This window comes from Girardinichthys multiradiatus, chromosome 10 (genome assembly GCF_021462225.1).
Source record: "Girardinichthys multiradiatus isolate DD_20200921_A chromosome 10, DD_fGirMul_XY1, whole genome shotgun sequence".
Taxonomy (NCBI): Eukaryota; Metazoa; Chordata; class Actinopteri; order Cyprinodontiformes; family Goodeidae; genus Girardinichthys; species Girardinichthys multiradiatus.
This window is the reverse complement of record NC_061803.1, coordinates 22,716,142-22,731,388: the sequence shown is the minus strand read 5'-3', so window position 1 is coordinate 22,731,388 and position 15,247 is coordinate 22,716,142. Positions and strand designations below refer to the sequence as shown.

The following is a 15,247-nucleotide window of genomic DNA, read 5'->3' as shown; positions in this document are numbered from 1 at the left end:
CTGATGACACAATTATTTAATGTTTTGCATTAAACTTAACTTGACTTGACTTAAAGCTGTTGATTCTCTGCAGAAGCTTTCAATGTGGTCCAGCACACACTTCTGTAGCTAAAACTGGTGGTCAGTGCTGACAAGACTAAATTAATATTTGCAAACGCCAAGAAGGTGCCTCAAACTACCCAAAATGTGTCCACTCTTGAGGGAAATATCATAGAGGTGGTTCATATACAAATATGTTTGTGTTTTGCTTTATGACTCCCTTACCTTCAAACACTATGTTGGCAATCTTGTGAAAAACAAAAAATATATATTTTAAAATAAATTTAGTTTTTCTTTTGAGGTGAAAAAATGGCTTATCAGAGTAACATGTTTATCTATTTTAGATTATGGGGACATGTTATACATGAACGCCTCAGTTTAATGTCTTCAAACGATTGACACTGTTCATCATACTTCTCTGAGGTTTGTTACTAACTGTAACGCCTTGACAAATCACTGTGAGCTGTACTCTCGAGGGGGATGGCCTTCTTTGTCCACCAGGAGGTTTAGAACATTGGTATACTTTTATTTATAAGGTCATGCTCAGGCTGCTGCTGTCCTACAACTTTGATTTAATTCAATTCAATTCAGTTTATTTATACAGCACCAATTCACAACACATGTTGCTCTACCACTCCCAGTGAGAGGGAAACTCAATCACTTCCGCCTCTTCTTCTGCTGTTCTTCTTCCGTCTTCAGCTCTCAGGGCAGACTGACCCTGGGCTAATTTCTCTCACCCGGGGATTATTCTGCCCCTTCTTGGGTGGGAGAAGTGAGATTGTCTTTTCCTGTGTTTTCGCTCAGATCTTCCTGGACCTGAGAGAGGGATCGTTGAGGTGGTTCTGCTCCTGCACACTGGCTCCAGTGTAACCAAGTAGCGCCTTTGCCCTTCAGCCTGACTGCATGGGTTGTCTTCTCTGTGACCTGAAATGGACCGGTCCACCTTGGCTCTGACCACTTTCTTTTGATGACTTTCAGGAGGACCCACTCGGCTTCCGAGGTGGTGGTTCCGACCCTGGTCTCTGGTTCTGCTGGGATTTGTTTGGAGAAAACTGTAACAAGACTGTGGAGAGATCTGTAATAATCATGATGATACATAGATTGTTCACACTCAGTGAGAAACGGTAACCTTGTTTGGGGGCCTGGAAATGGCCTCCCTGTTTGCAGCTCATGTGGGGTCAAACCATGTTTCTGATTTATAGAACTCCATACAGACATCAGAGCTAATGGTGTTGTGGAATTTTCTTAACCTTGAGCTCAACGCTCTAAAGACAGTAGAGATGGTTGTGGACTTCAGGCAGAACCCAGCCCCACCTGCCCCCATCACCCTCTGTGACTCCACAATTGACACTGTGGAATCTTTCCGCTTCCTGGGAACCATCATCTCCCAGGATCTCAAGTGGGAGCCAAACATCAGCTCCCTCACCAAGAAAGCCCAGCAGAGGATGTTCTTCCTGCGGCAGCTGAAGAAATTCAACCTGCCAAAGACTATGATGGTGCACTTCTACACAGCCATCATTGAGTCCATCCTCACCTCCTCCATCACCATCTGGTACGCCGCTGCTACAGCCAAGGATAAGGGCAGGCTGCAGCGTGTCATTCGGTCTGCTGAGAAGGTGATTGGCTGCAGTCTACTGTCGCTCCAGGAACTGTACACCTCCAGGACCCTGAAGCGGGCAGGGAAGATTCTGGCTGATCCCTCCCACCCCGGTCACAGACTCTTTGAGACTCTCCCCTCTGGCAGGAGGCTGCGGTCCATCCGGACCAAAACCTCACGCCACAAGAACAGTTTTTTCCCATCTGGACTCCTGCTTTACTTGCACTGCCATACTTGCACAATGATCACCTGCATTGTTGTATTGCTCTTGCATCTTATACTGCTCTATACTTACTCTCACTCACTTAAAACTGTGCACATATATTTATATTATATTGTAGATATGTTTATACTGTTTAATTTGTATTGTATTGCACCGACTATGCCAAAACAAATTCCTTGTATGTCCAAAAACGTACTTGGCAATAAAGCTTTTCTGATTCTGATTCTGATTCTGATTCTGAGAAGTTGACTCACAAGAAGAGAAAATCCGGACTTTGTCTTTATAAATTTTATTCAAAGGCATTCACCGAGCAAGTCAGTTAAGCAGAGTCCCGATCAACAGTTACACACAGTATTTATACCAAACATGACAGTGTTATCTCAACTTCAAAGAGTCTGTGTTTTATGGCCCAGACCCTCCTTGGGTTCAGAGATGACAAAGTTATCTAGGAACAGACCTAACTGCTCTTTCAAAGGCATCACCCTAAATGATGGGTCTTAACCACTAAACTTCTGATAATGGCTTTTACAGCTTCCTCCTCTAACATAGATGTTCTGAGGAGTGAGGTAACCTAAAGGTCATACACTTTGGAACACTTAATAAAAGAATTTCCATTACAATGGTAAGGCAGTAACCCAATTCATTTTGGTCTGTGCACAGATTTTAGCCAATTTGGTTTTAAGGGTTTGATTCATTCTTTCAACCTTCCCCTGTGACTGTGGATGGTACACAGTGCCAAATGAGTGTTTCAGTCCCAGAAATTTTTCCACTTCCTCGAGTTCCTCATTTTTGAAATGTGTTCCGTTGTCAGACCTTATTTTAGCTGGAAAACCGTGTCTAGGGATATAATGATTTATTAAACACTTCACCACAGATTTGCTGTCTTCCTTTTTTGTAGGCCATGCCTCCGGCCATCCAGTAAATGCATCCACACACACCAACAGATATCTGAACCAATTTACTCTCTCAGTCATGTCTGTATAATCAATGATAACCTCTTTTCCTGCTATTGAGTCTACTGGGAACTTTCCAGGTGCTGGCTTCAAGGTTGGTCTAACATTGAACTGCCTGCACATCTCACATGAATTAATCCAATGCACTGCCATTGGTTTCAAAAAAGGGTGCCACTAGTGTTCAAGATTTTTCAATATTTGCGTTGTTCCCACATGTCCTACTCCGTGTGCTTCTTCTAGGGCTACTTAGGTAAGACCTGGTGGCAAGATGGGACGTCCGTCTGGGCTTCTCCAGAGACCACTCTGATCCTCTGAGCCCCCTCGGGCCTTCCAAACTGATTTTTCCTCAGGAGAGGCACCCTTTTGTAATTTCATGGGTTCTGGTGTCCACCCTGCTTCTGAACACAGCATTATGCACCTGGGCTGATATCCTGCACACTGTTTAGCTGCCCGGTCAGCTGCCTGGTTCCCTTGCGCTACTCTGGTGTTACTTCTGTCATGTCCTTTGCATTTAATGACGGCTACTTCTTGAGGGAGCAACAAAGCTTCAGCCAACTTTCTCATTTCCTGTTCATGTTTAATGGGTTTCTGTCCTGCAGTTCTGAATCCTGTCCTCAGCCACTGTTTGAGTTCTACATGTACTGCTCCTGTAGCGTATGCAGAATCTGTGTAAATGTTAACCTTTTGTCCTGCTCCTAGTTCCAGAGCAGCTATTACTGCCAAAACTTCTGCTCTCTGTGCTGATTGTGCATCTGTCAGTTCCTCTGCCTGTATTGTGACAAAATCTGTCCTTGTGTCTTCCACCACCGCGTATGCTGCCTTAAGTCCTTCTGTGTCATGTCTGAAGCAGCACCCATCTGTGTACAGGTTTCGGGTGTCTGTTAGGGATGTACTTTGTAGATCTGGTCTGATTTTTTCATTGAACTCCACTTTTTCTGCGCAGACATGTGGTGTACCGGTAGTTATTCTATCTGCCATGTTTATTCCTTCATGTGTGTATGTGATGTTTGGGGCCTCCAGCACCTTACTCAGCCTCTGTTGTCTCAGTGGTGAGAGTGTGAAAGCCTGAGAGTTCACAAAGGCCACTACACCATGTGATGTCAATATGTTAAGAGGATGTCCCATCACTACGTGCGCTGTTTTTTGGATTATTTTAGCCATCCCTGCTGCGTGTCGGGTGCACTCATGATGTCTTTATTCAATGTTGTCCAGCATTACACTTATGTACATGAGAACTGTCCTAACCCCCCCCCTTTTTTCTGGAACAGCACACCATTTGCTGTGTGTGCTGTTACAGAAACATCCAGCTGAAATGGCAACGTGTAATCTGGGTGTGCCAAATGTGCAACTTGCGAGAGGCTGGTTTTTAAGTTAATGAATGCTTCTTCAGCTTCTCTGGTCCATTCAAGCAGGGCAGTGAGGTTTCTCATGCCCTGTTTTTTGACAAGATCTCTAAGGGGTGCAGTGAGGTCGGTGTAGCTGGGCACAAAAGACTTGCTATACCCTGTGAGTACTAGGAAAGACAACATGTCCTTAACCAGGAGTGGTTTTGGGTGGGACAAAACTGCAGATTGGTGAGCTGGGGACATCCCCGTGCCAGGTTGGGAAACAACTCTGCCCAGAAAGTCAACCTGGTGTCTGCAGATTTGAAGTTTGGCTTTGCTAACCTTGTAGCCTTTTTTGGCCAAATCCGACAGGACAATTGCTGTTGCCTCAAGGCATTCAGCCACAGTGGGTGTTGCGAGGAGAATGTCATCCACGTACTGAATCAGAGTGGTGTTTGGTAGTAATAGGCAATCTTGGAGAGAGTCTTTCAGAACCTGATTGAAGATTCCTGGAGAAAGCGCGAATCCCTGCGGCAAACGAGTGTATCTATACCTATGAGATTTATAGGTAAATGCGAAAATGTCCCTGCATTCCTCAGCTAAAGGAAGGCAGAAAAATGTGTTGGCCAGATCAATGCAGGTAAACCAGCAATGGTCTGGGTTAAGATTTGTCAGAGCAACATAGGGATTGGACACGGGAACGGTAGGGGTGGCCAAAGCTGCATTTATGGCCCGTAAATCATGTGCCATGCGCCATTTACCCGTCCCTTTTTTCTCCACTGGCAGAATGGGTTTGTTCCATGAAGAGGAATGTGCGGACTCTAAAACACCTGAGTTCCAGAGGCCTTCCACTGTATCTTTAATGCCTAGTTCTGCTGCTGGTTTGTGAGGGTATTGGAGCTTCCATATTGGTTGGTCGGTGGTCAACTGAAAGGTAATGGGGTAACATTGAATCAGGCCTACATCTGTGGGCCCCTCTGCCCAGAGGGTGGAAGGCATTTTTTCCACAATAGCAGCTGCCAGCGGATGGTCTGTTTTTTCCCTACCATGGTGTCTGTCTAACTGAACATGCTCCAGTGTGCCCACATCCGTGGAGTGGTTGAATGTGCAATAAGTGTTCCCTGAGGGTGAGTAAAAAAGGTCAGGGGTTGCCAAAGGCTGCCAATTCTGTAGGTTCAGGGAGTGTTTTAACACACCTCCAAGTTCACGTGCTTCATGACCTGGGTGCAGAGCCAAAGAGACATGAGGCACGCCATCAGACCACATCCTAAACCACACTTCCTGCTCTTCAGTCAAGTGAACCTCGGCCACCACTCCTTCTGGTGCTACATAAATGTCTGTGGTGACAATGTCCCAGTGTGTACCCTCTAACTTGTCAGCAAAGCTTTCCTGGTAACATTCACAATTATTTCTATCATAAAACAAGGTGACATGCGGCGGGTCAGGAGGAGGTACATAGGGCGCCAGAGTGGAGACCCAGGATTTCCACCGATGGAAAGCCGAGAGAATGCCTCTGTGCGTGGTGGTTTCAGGTTGCAGCAAAACCCAGTATATATCAGCCATTGAGTCCTGCAGTGGCTGGAGGAGGTATTGTCCATGTGAAAAATAAGTGTTATTGCCACAAAATAACTGGATGCCATTGGGCAGGTGAACCTGCAGTCCATCAGTCCCGCATAAAATGGTTGCTTCCAGTTTTATTAACATGTCTCTACCCAGTAAATTTACTGGTGTGTCAGTGGAGACTAGATAACTGTGATTCAGTGTCTGTCCACCAATTTCAGTCTTTAAGGGCTTGGTATATGGCAGGACCTGTTTTGCCCCCGAGAACCCCATGACAGTTGTAGTCCTGGTGGAGAGTGTGTTTGGAGGAGCCTGTTTGATGGTTGAACATGTGGCCCCAGTGTCCACCAAAAAAGGAAGGCTATTTCCGGACACAGTCACAGACAGCAGGGGTCCGCAGTCCCGCTGTCTTCTGGGGTCAGTGGGGACCTTCAGAGGTGCTCAGGCCAGAGACTAGGCTTGTCCAAGGCCGGTAATTGTAGTTGTGGTCCGTGTGCACCGTGTGCTGGGCCACCTCTGCCTCTGTATGGACAGGCCGGAGGAGCCATGGCGGGACCATAACACCCATACCCTCCCGGTGGACCATTCTTATGGGAGCAATCTCGGGCCCAGTGTCCAGGCTCATTGCAGTAATAACACACATCAGCATTACCCAGTCTCCTCTGTGGTCCTCTCTGGAATCCCCTTGCTCTTGGCCCTCCCCGTCCCCCAAAAAAACCAGCATGTCCCTGATATGGGACCGGGGCCTGATGCCACTGTCCTGCTGTTTCTTGATTTCCAGGAAATGGAGGAGCCTGAGGGGGCTGAGACACTGCACCTTCATACATAATTTTAGGTGTTTTATCCTCCTTTTTCTTTTCCCCAACCTTCTGTTTAACTTCTGCTAATTGCATTTTCAGGAACTGAGTTTGTAATGTTTTTAATTCACTCTCCTCATTTTGTTTTGCCTCTTTGACTTTAGATAAATGATGCATCAGAAGGCGATCCCATACTCCAGTCTCTGATCCAGGGAGGTCGGGATTATCCTCCATATTAGTTTTAACCTGCAACGGTAACCCTCTTAAGACAGCATCCCGGAACCAGTCCCTTTGGGGACCAGCTCTGTCTGGATTAGTTCCTGTCTGTGTTTGCCACATGGATTTGCACTGATCTAAATATTCTCTGGGATTTGTGTTTGCGTTCCACTCAAATTTTGGAATGGTACGTCCTCTGGTTACTGGATACATTTGTCTAAGAGCTATGCCTATGAGAGTGGAATAGAAAGTAAATGGGTCCCCATCTGGTGCTGTTGTTATACCCGCAACAAGCTCTATGTCCCTACAGCTGTGTGGCTTCATGCATCGTCCATCAATGGCCCTGTAATCACCTAGAGCTAACGTGGTGCCTGCTGTCAGGGAGTCCAGTGTCTGTAACCATATAGATGCACCTTCTGTGATCGGGGGCAATTTGTCACACAAAGTGGTGAGATCTCCCAATATGAATGGCTTGTATCTGTTTCCTCCAAATTGTTGTTGGAACAGTGGACCCATATAAGAAGGTTTGGACTGGGTTCGGGGTCTCATGTTATAGCCATGTCCAGCAGGGGGAGGAGTAGCCTCAGGTACTGGCGCCAATGGGGTTGAGGGAGATGACATAACTTCCTCATTTTCAATTGGTAACTGATTCTGTACTGTAATAGGTGGTGCCTGCATAGCAGTCATAATAAGTTACTGCAGTCAGTGGTTCTTCTTTTACCCATTTCCCTGACACTGACATATTAACTGAGCCCTCAGTTACATCTGGTTTCAGAGGTGTGACCAATTCCATATCGCTAGGTGAATGGGAAATATACGGTGTGGAACACTTTATTGGGCCAGAAGCTGGCTGCAATTTGTCCTGTAATACCCGGTCAGCAAATGGGTCAGTTAGTGGAGCCTGTGAAATGAATGAACCTCCAAGGGACAATACAGACCCACCAGTGGAATGTGAGCACAGAGAGGCGGGGGCTGAGAGGGAGGGGTCAGGCGGTGATGGGCCAGGAGGAGGCTGGGCAGTTACTGGCGGGAGATCACACACGCTCACGTGTCCCCCAGTAACTTGTAACGTGGGGTATAAGCCAGTAAGAGGAGAAGTGGGGGCCGTGGTGTGTGATAAAGTGGGCTGATTTGCGAGAAGTTCATATGATGGCGGCATTTCAACTGTACTGCTATCTTTAATCTGTCTGCTTTTCCTGTCTCTTTTATCAGTCATAGCATGATCACAACTTTGCCATAGCAAACCCATTTGTGACCAAAATCTTTCATCTTTTTCTGCTTTGTCTGCAAGTTCCTTCAACTTTCCTCTGCCCAACCATCTGCAGTCTCTACACTGTTTGTCAGCCAAGTCTTTCTCCTGTTTTGATTTTTTCATCTTCAACCAAAACCACTTGCCAACATTCTCTCTATCTGTCTTGCTCTTTCCATCTTTTGACAATTGTTCATTTATTTTAGAATCCATCTGTTTAACCAACTTCTGCTCCTCTCTGTATTCATGTGATTTCTTAATAGCAGCTTTCATTACTAGCAGCTGGTTCTCTATGCTCTTCCATGGATCATTCTGTTCCTCTGCACTATGTATTTCTCTATAAAATTCACCTTCCATCTCATAACAATTACCATCCTTTTTCTAAAAGATATATTTAATGCGTTATCTCAGTCAGTCACTCATTCAGTTCTGACCGACCTTCAAGACAACAGAACACATTCACCCCCCAGGAGCCTGTTTTCAGTGGCCAGTCCTTGTTATCACCGTCAGGTTTACCAGACCGAACACTTATCCAGTCCCCCGGGCCTTTCACACCGTTTTTTTTTAACCCGCAATGGGAGCCGCTCGCTGCTTTGGCGTTCTTCTCCACGCACACACAACCGCTTTCATTCACTCGTGTTTTCCTAATTAGTCTGTTTTTACCGAAGTGTGTGTGTCCAGCTCACAGCTCATGCGCTTAAACTATAAATCTTGTCTGATTTTGCTGGTGTGTGTGTCCAGCTCACAGCTACTTTTGACCCTAACAACGTCTGATCTCATTGGTTATATATCCAATTCACAGCTCATTAATTTTTAACCCTAACAACGTCTGATCTCGTTGGTTATGTATATCCAACTCACAGCTCATTCATTTAACTTTTATTTCTGTCTGATCTTGTTGGTTGTACCCAACTCACAGCTCATGGCCGGTCTTACAGTTGTAATAACTTCTGTTCACGGCTCTTAAGAAAAATGTCTCGAACTCACAGGACTTCCTATTCTTACGGTGTTATTTCCACTGCTTATATTGTTCCTTCTGTGTTTATGCAGATGTCTGTAATCTGTGTTTTCACAGAAAAATATCTCCGTTACTCATCAGCATTCATACACAGTGTATTTTGCCTGATCTCGTTCTCAGTTATATGTAGAATTTGAGGTTTCTCAGTTCCTCGGGCCTCTAACCCAGCTAACAGTAGTCCTCCGTCGAGGACTACTCTGAACTGCCACGTTCGAGAAACTACTATATTTTTCCACACAACACCACCACTAAGTCTTGTAATTCTCTTAAAACAACATCCTATTCAGCAGTTTAAATCCTAGTCAACATTTATGACACTCTTTTTCTTAAGTTTTAGCAGACTCAGACTTAGTAAGACATCGGACACAATATTAATTTAGCCTATCGAAAATCCAAAAGCAGAGTTTGATAAAACAGGTTCTGCTTACCTTTTCTGTAGTTTTTGGCTAGCCTGTGTCCGGTGTCTGTTGGTCCTTGTCAGTGATCCCAATTTTTCACCTGTTCTTCCAAATCCCGGACGACGCCCCCAAGTTGTTGAAGCTGTCTCTGCTTCCCCGGGTCCGTTGATTTGGGAACAGGTTTCAAAAGAGTGAAATAAACACAAAGTTCAATCAACTTAAGTTCGCCTCTGCGCAGAGTGAGAGAAAGATGCCCCAGCCAAACACCTGCGAGCAACAACTCTGCTACCCTCTGGTTCCAGCTCGTTTTATTAAGTCTCAACGGTGTGTTCAACATATACATATATCATGTCACTCATGTATAACTTAACAGTTCCTTATGTCCAAATAAGAAGTGCTTCTGGTTATTTTCTTCTAGAAAGCTTATCCTCCCCTATCTTCTTCACCCCCATCCGGTAATCCCCTGTCCTTCACCAATTTATGACCTCTATCTTCACTCCCTTATCTTCACCCCCTATGCATTACTCCCCTCTCCTCTATCTGCACATTCCAGTTACACACATAGATAGTTTATATTCTACACCTCCAACAGAACCAGGCTCAGTGTGAGCGGCCATCTGCCACGACCGACTGGGGGTTTGAGGGAACAGAGCAGAGACGCAAAACAAACACAGAAGCACTGATCCAGGAGTACTTTCTAGGGGAAGGAAAAGTAAATGTTAATGGATGTAGCTCCTTTAGTTGTTTCATCTAGAAAGAAAGAACCAATAAACTTTGAGCCAGTTTTCAAAGTTAGAGTCTACAAGAGAGCACATATAATTAGTTACCGTAAAAGCTCAGTCAATTGCTATGTCTAGGAGAGAGACAGGGTTAAACACTGAAAGACAGGGCCATGTGGATCATCGGTAGAAGGTGAGCATTAAGTTAGCAGAAGCTTGGACAATGCCCCCTCCAGAAAAGTGTCGCAAGTAGACACAGAGTCAGGCCAGGTGTAGCTTCTAGGAAGAGGAAAGAAAGAAAACATAAAGTTAAAAGCTGAAATAACAGCAAATAATGCAAAATTGGAGAGTAGTGTGAGAATGTAGCGAAGAGGGTGAACGTGGTCATTTTTATGATCCAGCAGACTAAGCCTAAAGCAGCATAACTACAGAGATAGCTCAGGATAACCTAAGCCACTCTAATTATAAGCTTTATCAAAAAGGAAAGTTTTAAGCCTAGCCTTAATAGTAGACAGGGTGTCTGCCTCACGGACTAAAACAAGGAGCCAATGAAGGGGAGCTAAAATAGGAGAAATATGATCTCTCTTTTTAATTTTCATCAAAACTATTACTGCAGCATTTTGAATCAGCTGAAGGCTTTTAACTGCATTTTGTGGACATCCTGATAATAAAGAATTACAATAGTCCAGCTTTGAAGTAACAAATGCATGGACTAGTTTTTCAGCGTTTCTCCTGGATAGGATATTTCTAATTTTGGCAATGTTCCGGAGGTGAAAGAAGGAAATCCTAGAAACCTGTTTAATATGGGAACTAAATGACATGTCCTGGTCAAAAATAACACCAAGGTTTTTTACTTTATTATCGGAGGTCAATTTATTGCCATACAGGTTAAGTGATTGACTAAGCAGTTTCTTTTTTAAAGACTCCGGTCCAAAGACAACAACTTCTGTCTTGTCTGAATTTAGAAGCAGAATATTTAAGGTCATCCAAGTTTTTATGTCTTCAAGACATGCTTGTAGTGTTATGATTTGGGATTGTTTAGTTTTTGCATTCTGGGTTTTTCTTAAATTTCCCTCACAGTTTTTGAATCATGCTTCTGTTTATTATTTTTCTGGTCATGTTTTAGTCTTGTTCATGTTTTGTCAAGTTTGGTTTTTGGTTCTGGTCATGCTTTAGTTTTTGTTTGTATTCAAGAGTCTCTGTTCTTGCTCCAGCCACGTTCTGTTCTGTCTGTTAATTATCTTTATCCGGTTCACCTGCTTCAAACTAATCTGTCTTCTAGCTCCACCTGGTTTACTTTCCATATATTCACTCCTGTTCAGTTGTTCTTCGTGGAAACATTATTCAGAAAATGCTCTTGTCCTGTAGTCGTGCCACGCCTGTCTCGCCAGCCTGGCCAAGTCTGTTTTTTGCCTGTTCTGCCTGCCCGTTCGTTGTTTTGTTCCTGCCTCTTCTTGGAGTGAATTTTTGTTAATTAAATTTTCACTTACCATCACGCTGCCTGCTTGTCTGCATTCTGGGGTCCTATATCTCGCAAACATTAACATGTAGTCTATCTAACTGGTTGGGCTCATCAGGATTTATGGATAAGTAAAGCTGAATATCATCAGTGTAACAGTGAACATTTATCCTATGCTACCTGATAATTTTACCTATTGGAAGCAGGGGCGGAGCCAGACTTTTATTATTGGGGGGGCCAGAGGGGGTCCAAGGCTATCTCAGGGGGTCCACAAACTATGAGAATGACTTTGTTTCTCTAACAATCAGTGTAGCATACCCTCCGAAAGATGGTAGAGACTCGACTGATGGTTTTAATGTTTATTGCCTTTCCACGATCAGCTCCATAAAAAACCAACGTGAGAACTTGTAAGAAAATGAAGAAAACAACAAATCACATTTCTATAACCACTTCCATATATAATATCTGGTAAACAATCACAGCACAAGCTTATATGAATAGTCAGCGGTTACCATGAAATCACTCAACCCGTGAGCAACAGGCTAGCATAATTTTACTATACACACACACATTGTCAAAATATAATTACAACCAACACACTAACCTTGTGCCTCTTCGGGGGTTTGCTCAAATACACTCCTTTCATGTCACTGTTACTGTTTTACATGTATTTCTTTCGTTTAACTTACAACCAACTTTATCACTTTACCGCCAACAACATCATTACTTCCATGTTTATAGCTACATTTTTTACCGGCAACACACAAAAACGGAAGTAGGAAGTAGCGACCGTCAAATAAAACTTGTACTCTTAACATTAACCCTTTTAGCTCTTAAATGAGCTAAATATACACATACAAACATGAAATTAAATTTTTTATCAAAACTATAATCATGAAATATATTTATGAAGAATCATGTCACAATACGATTTGTTTTCCTCCAAATTAACTTATAAACAATGTAAGCTGCCCTCTGGTGTACAAAACGAGAAACAGCCAGCACAAAACACAAAGTGGGTTTGCTACAATCAGTTTCTAACTGTTACCTATATTTAAGTACATACAAAGTACACAGGAGATGAGATTTGTGTACATCATTTGCAGTTTATCAACAATGTAACACAAAAAAACAGACAAAATGTAAACATTTGGCATCAACGTTTGAACAATGACACCATTGAGATGAAGCTTTGAAATATTCCAAATGTGGAGTTCAAGCAATGTCCAAGCATTACAAAGTATAAAAAGAGGATTAGAAAGGAATATCACACTTCAAACTACTGATTGTTATCAATGTTGATGTTCCTGCTTTTTTTTGAAGAAATATTGTTGCTTGTATGTAAATAGAATGTATAATATATTATTTTTAAATATATAAATAATGTTGAAAGAAAATATATAAGTTGTAACACATTATCCTAATGTAACCAGTATTAGATCAATATATATATATATATTGTAGCGACCATCTGGTTCCATCTCTTTGGTCGCTTCTGGGTTTGGGTGGATCCAGGTTACTACCCGCTTACAAACAATGTCCAGACTGGGAAATAAGTTGGGGGGTGCACCCATTTATTGAACAGCTTTCAAATAGATGATAATCCAACATCAAAGTGATGGTCTACAATAGCAGGCATGATGGATAACATACTGGGGTAAGTGTGAAGTATAGAGACAAAACATGATCAACAGAGCGGTGAAAACCGTAGGACCTTCCCTTACCCAAACCCTCTGCCTTCTCACCTCTGCACCTATATACACCAAAAATGGAGTACTTGTCAACATTTGTTTTATTTTCATGTTCTTTTTTCCCCCCTTCTGTTCTTTTTTTTTAGCACTGTATCTGTATATTGTGTATTCAAAGGAGACCTATACGGAAGAAGCTGGTATAGAACATAGATGGATGGATTTATTCAAAAATAAATAAATGACAAATAAAAAAATATAAAAATAGATAAGGCAGCTAACTAGCAGGTTTCAGTTAAGCAGAATTACCACTGGGTCCTTTTAGAGGAGCAAAACCAGTACTGGACATAGCTGGGAAGGAGTCAGTGGTATATCCTGGGACTGGCTCTTCTGGCTCACCATCATCCTGGTCAAAGGCAGAGGCCTCTGTGGCTTCAGACTCCTCCCTCGATAGAACTACGTTAAACCAAAAATATGAGTATTTTCAAAATAAAAACAACCACAAATTTATCATAAACAACAATAATGGAAATCTGAAGGTAATTAATGAACTGGGTAGTAACTGTTTCTGTAGATACTCTGACCTGGTGATGGTTGGCTGGCTTATGTCTGACATTCCCTCTCCTACCTGGTCCCAGGATGGGAGCCACCAGGGGTGCTGATACCAGAGCGGAACTCTATTTGATTTGTGCCTAATTTGCTTCCTTTTAAAACAGTCACGTATCCTGTCTCCCTGCCTTTTCATTCTCAATCATATCACTCCAAATACTACTTCAGTCAGTCATTTTCTACCACTTATTCCATAGTGGGTCACGGGGAAGCTGGTGCCTATCTCCAGCAGTCTATGGGCGAGAGGCAGGGTACACCCTGGACAGGTCGCCAGTCCATCACAGGGCAACACACAAACAACCAAGCACACACTCATTCATACACCTAAGGGCAATTTAGAGTGACCAATTAACCTAACAGGCATGTCTTTGAACTGTGGGAGGAAGCCGGAGTACCCAGTGAGAACCCACATGCACCCATGCACGGGGGAGAACATGCAAACTCCATGCAGAAAAACCCCCGGACGGGAATTGAACCCAGGACCTTCTTGCTGCAAGGCAACAGTGCTACCAACTGCGCCACCATGCAGCCCTCCAAATACTACTTACACAATTTTATCAATTCCCCTCTTATTACCTCAAAAAGTCATGGTAAACAGATTGTGGCTGTAAATTGAGTACTCAGACTGTTAGGAAGTAAAGTTTATTTGCATGGAATACTTAGGAAGTTCTGAACCTTTGAACAAAACTTTTCAGCTTTTTAACAAGGTATCATAATCCCGTTACATTTCACCTAACAATCAGAGCAACAATCCGCTGTCTGCTAGTTTCATTGCTCGTAAATCATTAGAGAAGCACATTTACGTGCGACAACCCATATTAAATGAAGACATAAATGTGGAGCGGCTGTCTGTAGACGCCAGGTAACGTTAGTTTGATGCTCGCGACTTGTAGTTGTTGCTGAACTACCAAACATAATCTCATATGTAACACAGAAGCTATTTTAAACATTGCCTTATCAGGAAACCACCGTTAAACTTACTTTGGATGTTGTTAATCTGGAATGTTATCTTGGAGTCAAACAGTTTGTACAGTGTTCCTCTACGCTGTGATCCTCTTCTCCTTGCAGGTCTCATCTTCTTTACATGGCTCTTCTTCTTCTTGGGTTTATTGGTGGTTGGCAAAAACCTGAAGTTGCGCATTGCCGCCACCAGCTAGTCTTTCCCCTCGTTACACAGTGAAAATGGGGGAAGTTACATGGCACTTACTAGTGTAGAGGAATGACCTGGTGTCGTGACATGTTAATCATCTGGGGTGGCACCTGTGGGGTCCAGTCTGATTTCAGGGGGGGTCCAGTGTTCTGAAGCCTGACTGAAACTCTTCAAACAGGTCATTGCTGTGTAAATGCTCGCACATTTGATTAGCAACTATTTTCTCAAGAATGTTAGATAAGAATGG

At 43.3% G+C, this 15,247-nt stretch overlaps 1 protein-coding gene and 1 long non-coding RNA gene across 6 annotated transcripts in view; one reads left to right on the top strand and one right to left on the bottom strand.

Moving 5' to 3' along the window:
* mpp2b (MAGUK p55 scaffold protein 2b) overlaps positions 1–15,247 on the top strand; it is a 129,144-nt gene that overhangs the window by 94,731 nt on the left and 19,166 nt on the right. The gene's annotated exons all lie outside the window — the stretch shown is intronic.
* LOC124875365 lies at positions 13,107–14,942 on the bottom strand. Its single transcript, XR_007040024.1, has 2 exons — positions 14,832–14,942; positions 13,107–13,697 (listed from the first exon to the last, which is right to left on the bottom strand). It is a non-coding gene; the product is annotated as an uncharacterized LOC124875365 (long non-coding RNA).